Raw genomic sequence first — 10714 nt, 5'->3', positions numbered from 1 at the left:
TGGCAGTTCTATTTTAGGTCTATGCCACATAATTCCCGAACTGTTAAATGAATCCCCTAAGCCTTTTTTCTCTGCTTCCTGACCCAATATAGTAGGTCTAGATTCACTGTTTTCACCCCTTAGATTTTCATGTTTGGAATTGTTCTTAAGGGCTAAATAATCATCAGGTTTAGTTTTTAATATCCCATGTTCATCTATTTTATAAGTAAATCTAGATTTTTCCTTCACCACAGTTACCAAAATAGGACCTTTCTCTCCATTTTTCGAAGCATTAGGAGTTTGTACTTGTTCCCCAGCAGAATGTTCTTACTCACTCGTTCTGCCTGTTAGAATCTTTAGCAGCTCTTCAACATAGCCTTGATTAGTGGCCATCCTTGACTATAATGCAATGATTATGTTTTCTTGTGTTTCCCACCATTTAGGTGGATTAGTCTTTTCCTGTCCTTGCTTCACTAACGCTGTTAATTCTTCCATCTATTTTTGCAGGCCTGATAAATCACTTCAGCCATGTTCTGATTCTTCTTTGTCATGCCCACTGCTTGCTAGAACTGAGGCTCTCGATACCAATTTGTTATGGATTGAGAATAAAGGAGAAGAAATTATCGAAGAAGGAGGGTTTTAGAAGAAGAAAAAAATGAGATTACAGAAAATAATTTCTCATTCATTCATTTCATAAGCCTTAAATGCTCTACAAGCAGGTAATTTATTTAGTTACATTGTAGTACTCCAAATCTAGATATGCCAGCTGGCATTTACAATAACAGACTCATAGCAGAATGGTTTGTTTCATTTCCTCTCTTCAGCAGGTATTGGGCCATCGGGTATGGGCCTTTCCAGCGTTCCTTGGGTCCTTTCAGCCTGCTCCAGCTATACGGGTAATACCCTCTCCTGATTATCACATTTTCTAATTCTAAATTTACAATTTCTAATCCCTAACCCTTGCGCATCCATTCCCAACTCATCATCTCCTTGCCGTTCCTCTTCTTCTCTGACTATTCCTCGTCGTTCCTCTTCTTCTCCAACCATAACACTAACTAAAAGGAAGAATTTTTTTAATAACTTTATATGAGAGAGTGAAGAAAGACAAAAAGTGAATGAAGAGAAATCATATGTCTTTTGGTCAATAGTTAACTACAAAGATCAAGGAAAAGATCAAGAATGATGAAGAAGTAGGGTAAATGTTAGAATGTTAATAGAATTAGTTAATATTTGTTACGTTGTTATTAGGTAGTTACACTTTGGTTAGTTTGTTAGTAAGGTTTAATAGACTATAAGTCTCCCATTGTAATAGACTAAGTGAGTATCTATTGTAATTCATCTATATGTTTAGTAAAAAACCCATTACTCCCTCGTTTGTTTGTTATCACCTATTGCCTTTCTCTTCTTCATTAATTATTGTCGTTCAACAATTCCCGACCTCTGTGCCGGAGGATCAAGATTTCATAATTTTTTATGATATAAGAGACTTTTATCTTGACTTTTTTTTGTAGGGATGTTCTTTACGCTCACAATACCAATTGTTGCTTAATATAAAGTGGGTTGCGTTGGCCATTGATAATTTACCCTTGCTATTGAATAGTGAAAGGACGATTGTTAGCTAGTTTTTCTTTGTGAGAAACGTGATGGAAAAAAAGAGAAGGCCCATGTCTAGAAAGAAAAGACGGTCGAGAGAATCCCCTATCAGGTTAGTCTAATGGGCTTTTATGCTTGCCCTTTAACTATTGATGTTAGATCTAGGGTTATCATGCATGTTAATAAGTTGGCAGACTATACAAATATGGTTGTCAGCTTTAGATTTGACTTTACTAGAGGTCACGTCAAAGACCGAAAACTTTGGACTTTAGAGAGAAATTTCGACGATGTGTATTACTTTAAAAAATCGATTTTAGAATCTAAAACACAAACGGGTACAAAGACTATGCAGAATGTCTGAATTGAGATAGGAGCAAGAAATGCCTACGAGAGAAAACTTTTGCACTCGAACAGAAATTTGAGACAATGAATGAATGAGCTAGATAGAAGAAACCAAATATTTCCCAAAGTATCATCGCTTCAAATGGGAGGATCATCATCTTTAAATACATACCATTTCAACGTCCAATCTCCCTAGACGAAATTAATAACTCGTTCATGTTTGTCCTCTTTGTGTAGATCTAAGATATTGTGAGTATTCATAGGCCAAAAAGAAATTATGGTAGTGCAACAAGTAAGATGATTGTGTAAGATCGATCGTGAATATCTTGAAGAAAGAAACCTCAAACTTTATTACTTTCAGCAATCCCCTAATACAACTATTTATACACAGCCTTCTATAGAGAAAGAAGCGACTAAATGAAATCATAACTCTCAACTTTTCAACAACAGAACTTATCTGACTTTTACATATAATCTTACAATACTAACAAATTGAATTGACAATGTATTATGTTGAAAGAAAATTAAATACAGAAGGTCAAGAGGAGGAAATAATAAAATGGGATAAAAAGGATCTACGCTTTTTAGAAACTTTGGGTTAATTTACTTTTGGTCCTTTCACTTGTATATATATTTCAATTTAGTTCATTTTCACTTTAATTAATGACATCTCAACAGTTTTCTTTCAACTTGATTCTTCAACAATATATTTATTATTTTTAGCACCAATAGTTTTTTTTTGCTATTGTTGTTATAATTGTTATTATTTTTGTTTACATTTTTTTACATTATTATGTACTCTTTTTTTGAAAAGGACATTATTATATACTTTTTACCTTACATTATCATTATTATATGTTTCTACTTGTATTATTATTAGTAAATAGTTTTTATATTTTTTCCTTAATATCTATAGTTTTATTATTTTTTACTATTATTTTTATCATTATCTTTATTATTATTTTACTATTATTATTAATATATAAGTATACTTTTCACATTTTAATTAATTAAACATCATACCATATATTCATATTTAGCATGTAGTTCATATATTTTTTAAAAATAACATAATGGTTTATTATAATAATTAGTGTCGGAACAATCCTTAAGCTTTTTGGGGCTATGACAGGGAGCGATCAAACTTAATACTGGAAAAAGTTGGGTTTTAAAATAAATGTATAAATAAGTGAATTTGGAGTCGCCATCGACGTTTGGGTTAGGTAGATTGAATACCTAAAAATACCTTTTAAAATAATTTTGAGAAAAATAATTTTAAAAGATAAAAAAATGATACGCGTTAACCCGAAATTCTTTTTGAAAAAGGGTTTGGGAGTCTATTACGTGTGGGGAAGGATTAGCACCCCCCAGTGCACGGAATCAGTACCAAAACGATTAAACATCATCTAAATATTGAAATAGGCAAATTCAAATATAAGGGGTATTATTTTGTACGAACAATAATATACATTCCTCGTCAGTTAAGGGGCCATTTCCATGGATTCCCCATACAAAATAATATTGCCCTAATTTCAATAAATTATGTATATATATATAAACTTGAATATAAAAAGGGTTTACTTTATATGGCCAATCATTGGGAACATGATCCTCGTCAGTTAAGGCATGTTTCCTTGGATTCCCCATACAAGGTAACATTGTTTTAACTTTTAGATAAAATACATATATTAAAGATATTAAAAAACAAATTCATTTGAATATATAAGATATTATTTTGTTCAAACAAATTCATGAAAAATGCACTCCTTGTCAGTTAAGGCGTGTGTCCATAAATTCCTCATGAAAAACATATTTTAAAAATATTACAACTAATAGGAAGTTTACGAACATGTAAATGAAGGATCAAAATAATAAATATGGTAACTTTAGGGATTAAACTATAAAACCAACAAGAAATCAAGGTAACCATTGCAAATATTTTACAAGTTAGGCATTACAATCGTAAATAAACCAACTACAATCATCTAGGACAAAAATTAAAATTATTAAAGTAAGGCATTCTAATTAAAATAATCATAAAAATAATATAACAAGTAGGAATGGACTAAAATAGAATACGGGAAAAATTTAAAACACAAATTAAAACAAACAAAAATTAGGGGGATAATCGGTCATTTTACCTAAAGACATCTATGTACAAATAGTGACTAAAATATATGATCTACAACTATATCAGCACAATAAGCATTACACATAGGATAGTGTCTTAATAATAAACATGGAAAAATAGATGCCCAAAACAATATATCATAAAATTTCAATCAATAACCAAAATAGGGGATTACAAAGTTGAAATGACTAAAGATGTTATTATCCCCTGCAAGTATTTACACGCTGAAACCTTCCCTGAAATGACGTCGTTTCACACTCAATTTATAAGGGGATAACAAAGGCCAAACCAACCATTAGCCTCCTCATTTTTCATTTCCTTTTCTTAAAACCCTAAAAAAATGTTCCCCCCTCTTCTCCTTACCCGCCGCTGAATAAAACAACGAACTGTTTTGATCACCGTAAATCGACACCGGATAAAGGGTAAACTGCCTCCTTTCACCTGAAAACAACCACCTATGCTTGAAACTAGCATATTTCAAACCTAAAACCCCCAAAACAAACACACTCCCATCCCTAAAAAGCAAAGATAAAATTCCAAAGGTCAGAGCTTTACCTTCGATAACATAGTTTATCGGCTCCGGTGAGGTAAAACAACGGTCGGATCTGGCTAAAGGTGGATATTTTCCCTTTTTTGGTTCGGTTGTTTCCTTTTTTTTTTGTTTTGGCTTGTTATGGGGTTAATCCCCCTTTTTAATTCTCATTTTCTCTCTGTTGATGCGTGCACAGGATGTTCTAAGCAGTCGTACGAAGGGGGGAGCCATCTCCTACAATGGTAGAGGATAGGGGCCTTGTCCTCTGTCTTAACAGTGACAGGTTGAATTTGTTTTTGTTGGGCTTACATAGGACAGGTTGGATTTGTAACTGGATTTGGGCCAATTAAAATTGGGCCGGTAAATGAAATGTAATAATAATTATTTAAAAATAAAAATAATAATAATAATTAGGACTAAAACCACTATTAATAGTTGCCCCTATTTGCCCATTCTTGTGTTAACAAGAATAAGGCAAAGACGAAGAGACAATGAGTTTTTGTCCGGTCGACTCCATGCTTTAAAATCTGATTGAGAAAATTGACTAATTACACTATTCTTCAGTGAAGATTGAATCAAGGTAGACTTGTTCCACTGTTATTCAGGGAATATCAAATCTTGAAAGAGAGGGATCTATTTCACTTCTTCTTGAGGGAAAATCATATATGGGGACGTTGATTTATTCCACTGTTCTTAATGAAAGATTGAATCGAGGCAGACTTGTTCCACTTTTACTCAGGGAATATCAAATCCTGAAAAGAGATGTATATGGTTCGCTTCTTCTTGAGGGAAAATCAGATCTCGGGACGTTGATTCATTCCACTATTCTTTAGGGAAGATTGAATCGTGGAAGACTTGTTTCACTATTACTCAATGAATATCAAATATTGAAAGATAGGGATATATTCCGCTTCTTCTTAAGGGAAAATTAGATCTAGGGACTTTAATTCATTTCACTGTTCTTCAGGGAAGATTGAATCGAGTTTAATTTGTTTCACTGTTACTCAAAGAACATCAAATCTTGAAAGAAAAAGAATCTATTATGCTTCTTCTTGAGGAAAATTAGATATGGGGATGTTGATTCATTCCACTATTACTTAGGGAAGATTAAATCGAGTTCGGTTTGTTTTTCTTGTCTTCAAGAATACAAATATGAAAATTAAACATTAACATTTGTTAGTATGTGTTTGAGGATTCAAAAACATCATACCTAAAAGTCTTGGGAGAATGAGCTTTGGAAAGTGATTTATCTTGTGGGAGCTTATCTTGCCACCACCAAACCTGGAAATCTGAATTGGTTACTTTTATTTTTGGTCCTTATATCTCCATTCTTTTCTTTTGATAACTTGTAAGTACTCAATTGCATTTATCATTATCATGAATTTTATGTCATGATCATATTTAGCCTAAAATGTGTGCAATGGTGCAGTTCTTTTTAGGGTATTATTCTTTTCAAACGAGAACTCTCTTTTTATCGACAGCCTTGTAATTAGTCGAACCTTGGGAATGAGAAATCAACAGTAGTTCATCTTGACTGACAACTCTGGTCGGACAGTCTTTGGTTGAACTTGACTCTAATTGACCAACTACTTGATCAGCGACAATCCTGTTGGATTATCCCACCTTCCTGAGATTTTACGTATAGCCCAAGGCTTTAACTTTCTATAGCCAAACATTATGCAAGCCTTATACTAAATCCACTTGCAGCTTCGGAATACCTGCACTTTTTCAAAACCTTTTGTACAATAATACACAATGATCTTATGTTTCTCGTGTTATTCTACATGTTTTTATTTTCAATTAGGATGCTTGCAACATGGTTTTAACAAGAAAATACATATTTTTATTTATAAATAAAGAGTTTTTAGGTAAATACATTGAAATTTTTAACTGGAATAATTAAAAGAAAACACAATAGGCATCATCAGATATCAATAGTATTAATGCTTTTGAACTACCACGCCGCAAAATGACTGAAGTGTAGGTTCTGTCAAAGGGATCTTGAGGATGGTGACAATGCGCAAGGGTGTGAAATTTCCCCTGTACTACCAAATTCCCCAAATATTAGATTCAATAAACCAATATTTGAATCTCATGCGTTCTTTATTTTTTTGTTATCTAAGCCTTTTTTATTTCCATTCCTAACCCTGTCCATCATTTGATGTCACTGTTCAAGTCTTCAAAACTAAATCAGAACCTCCACTATAAACGAATTCTGAATTTGAATAATTCTGAAGCTATCCTTTGTGGGTTTTCAACTTGAGACCTCCTTTGGTTAAAAGCCACCTTTTTTGGCTTTTCATCTTGAACCCCTTTTTATTTATTCTTTTTTCTTTCTTTTTCTCTTTTTCCATTTTTTCTTTTTTTTTTCATTTTCTTTTTTTCTTTTCATTTTTTATTTTTCATTATTCAGACGAAGTACTTCTTAACATCGTCAGAATTCACAGGGTTAGATAATTATGGCCCATCCATTTTAGTGAGGATCAAAGCTCTACTAGAAAAGACTTTCTGAGTTGGCAAAATCTTTCTGAATTGGCAAAATCTTTCTAAGTACCATATATCCTTCCTAAAACTCTTGTGGGCAAACCTTCTTGTTATGTTCCCTCATCATATGTTTCTGGTACTTTTGACCATGACAGATAGCTTTTAGTCTTTTCTCCTCAATTAGATTCAGTTGGTCATACCTAGCTTGTATCCATTCTGCTTTATCTAGCTTAACCTCTGATAGCTTGTATCCGAAGTGATGGGTAAAACAACTTTCATCCCTTAGGCTAAAGAAAATGGAGTTGCCCTAGTTGACATCCTTACTGAAGTTCGATAGGCAAACAAAGCAAATGGTAACTTCTTATGCCAGTCTTTATAAGTCTCGATCATTTTCTCTATGAGCCTCTTGATGTTCTTATTGGTTGCCTCTACTGCCCCATTCATCTTTGGGCGATAAGTGGTGGAATTATGATGTTTTATCTGGAACTGTTTACATACTGAATCCATCATCTTATTGTTTAAATTCAAGGCATTGTAGGTAATGATCTTTTTGGCAACCCATATCAACAGATAATCTCATTCTTTAAGAACTTACAGACTATTGACTGATTGACATTTGCATAGGAAGCTGCTTCTACCAAGTTGGTGAAGTAGTGTATTACCACTAATATGAAACGATGACCATTGGAAGCTTTGGACGAGATTTTCCCAATGACATCCATGCCCCACATAGAGAATGGCCACGGGTAGTCATTACATGTGACAGATGAGGAGAGGTATGGATCTTGTCTCCATAAATCTGGCCTTTGTGACATTTTCTGGCGTAGTTAATACAATCATTTTCCATGGTTGACCAGTAATACCCAAATCTCATTATTTCTCTTGTCATTGCATGTCCATTAGCATGGTACCACATACTTCCTCATGCACTTCTTCTATGATCGTTTTAGCTTCTTTAACATCCACTCACCTAAAAAACATGATCATAACTTTCTCGATAGGCATCATACTTGAATGTTCATTGACTTTGAAGGATGTTGCCAAAGTGGCTATAGTATCCACCATTTGATTCTCTTCTATAGGGAGGTAATGCAATGTCAGATCTTTAAACTCTTTGATAAGCTCCAGGACCAACTTACGGTATTCCACCAACTTGAAGTCTTTCGTTTCCTATTCACCTCTAAGTTTATAAATTACCAGAGCTGAATACCCACACACTTTAAGCGTTTTTACTTTACACTCAATGGCGGCTCTTAGACCCAAAATACATGCTTAATACTAAACCGTGTTGTTTGTGCAATCGAAGTTCAGTCGATTGGTGAAAGGATATTGTTATCCACTAGGTGAGACCAAAATTACCCCAATCCCGTGGCCTAAGGCATTCGAGGTACCATCAAAATTCATCTTCCAATTTTCATTAGTAGATAAAACTACCTCTTCAGTTGAAATTGCCATCAAATCTTCGTCTGGGAAATCACAGTTTTGAAGACCTACTTACAATAAAATCGGCTATAGCACTCCTTTTAACTACTTTTTGGCTCACATATTGGATGTCAAACTCAAACAAAAGAACTAAAAATGAGCTAATCTCCCATATAAAGTGGGTACACCTATTAGATATTTAAGTGGATCAAGTCTAGAGATCAACCAGTAGTGTGATACAACAAATATTGCCTAAGCTTTTGGGTAGTCCAAACTAAAGCACATCACAACTTTTCGATCGATGAGTATCTTACCTTGAAATCAGTGAAATTTGTACTGAGGTTGTAGATTTCTCTCTCTTTTTTCTCGGTTTAGTCAGGCTGCCCTAATACACACCCCATCGAATTCTCGAAGAATGACAAGTAAATAATTAATGGTTTACCTAAGATTGGTGGCATTAAGACCGGAGCATTTGACAAATATCTTTTTATTGTTTCAAAAGCTCCTTGGAAATCATCGTTCCATATCCCTGGGTTATTTTTACGGAGAAGATGAAAAATGGGATCACACTTCTCAGTTAATTGTGAAATAAATCGGGTGATATAGTTTAATCTTCCCAAGAATCCTCGAACTTCTTTTTGTGTTTGTGGGGGTGGTAAATATTGAATAGCTTTGAATTTGTTCGGATCTACTTTAATCCCTTTCTTGCTCACTGATATCTCCGTAAAACACTAAATTTCTAGTCTTTTCACTTAAGTTATTTCTCGTCTAAACAAAGTATGCACTGCTTTTCTAGTTGCATTTAGTTGCATATAGGTTATATTAGCCTTTGGTGGATAAGTTTTGCTTAGGCAAGATTTATTTAGCTTGACTGATGCTGCTGAGGAGAAAGGGTTGTTTGAGTTATGTTTTTTGTAGGAATTCTACAAAGGAAGAACATTTCAGTCATGATAATGAAAAGTTGCAAAGGTCAACGGAACAGAAGAGAACGTGAAGAGTATATTTATCTCGCCGAGGTAAGATTTATTTGAAGAAGTCTGAAGCAGGTGTGGTGAAACCGCCTATGTCACATGCCAACTGGATGACCTACTTCACGTGCAAGCAAGACTTAATTGTTATGACAGCCGCTAGCCGCCTTTCCTTTTTAAGCTTGGGAAATTAATAACGGCTAATTAAGGAAACTCCAAAAGCATGCAAAGCCCTAGAAGATTTTTCCTTATAAATATTCATCCGTAGCCGCAAAAAGAAGAAGAGGCAAGGAAGAAGAAGAGAGAAGAGATTTACCTAAGGCTTGAGCAAGCAACTATAGTGCTTTCCCACCGTCTACCCACCAATCTTCCTTGGAGTCCTCCATAGCCAGACGATAGAAGAGTGGTGATCAAGCCTTGAGAAAGGGTGATCACCAAGGCAGGCATGGTGTTGATCAGGATTGTCGCGATAGAGCCCCCGGTTTTGGTAGTCGTTCTTCCTTTGTTCTTAATTCTTATTTTTTTAGGGTTGTATTAAACGGTTAAATCTTGGATGATCTTTGATAACACCATGAATGCTTTACTTGGTGTTAAAATTTGTTTTGCCTAAACAATATTTTTATGTTTATGAATGATGAATTATGTTTGCTTATGACTATTTTGCTCATAATTTAAATATTTTGCCTTAACACTGTAAGAGCATCGAGAGATCGCCTGGGGTTTCGGTAAAACATGTCTTGGCATTGTGAGAGAATCAAGAGATAGTCTTTTGTCTAGATAGTGATTCTTAGATTTGAGAGAATTAAGATAGATCAACGTGAGCAAAGGAATGAATCTGGGATGGTGAAGTTTAACTTGTCTAGCTTAGAGATAAGGAGTGAGTTTCAAGCAACTAAAAGGGATAATTGCTAGAGTAGGTTAAGATAACGTCTATAGTTAACGCCGAGATGTATTACCATAACAACCGTCGAAGAATACCTAGTAATCCTATCGGGCAGCTTAGTGAGGCATAATAATTCATTCAGAACTTAGAATAATTGTTGTCAAGACAATATTTTAGCATCAGTGCTCTGTGACACGTCTCAATATGAGAGGTTGTTTGCATTATATTTAAACCAATACTTGTTTTGTTTTGTTTTATCTGTTTGTAGATTTCCTTTGTCTCGACTACATTATTATGAAATCATTGAATCATTCTTCTTAGTTTATTCGTATTAGTTCTTAGTTCAAATACTTAGTAGGATTTAGTTTGTGACATTAGTT

Source organism: Hibiscus syriacus, unplaced genomic scaffold (assembly GCF_006381635.1).
Source record: "Hibiscus syriacus cultivar Baekdansim isolate YM2019G1 unplaced genomic scaffold, ASM638163v2 tig00110943_pilon, whole genome shotgun sequence".
Taxonomy (NCBI): domain Eukaryota; kingdom Viridiplantae; phylum Streptophyta; class Magnoliopsida; order Malvales; family Malvaceae; genus Hibiscus; species Hibiscus syriacus.
Note: the sequence above shows the minus strand (reverse complement) of the source record.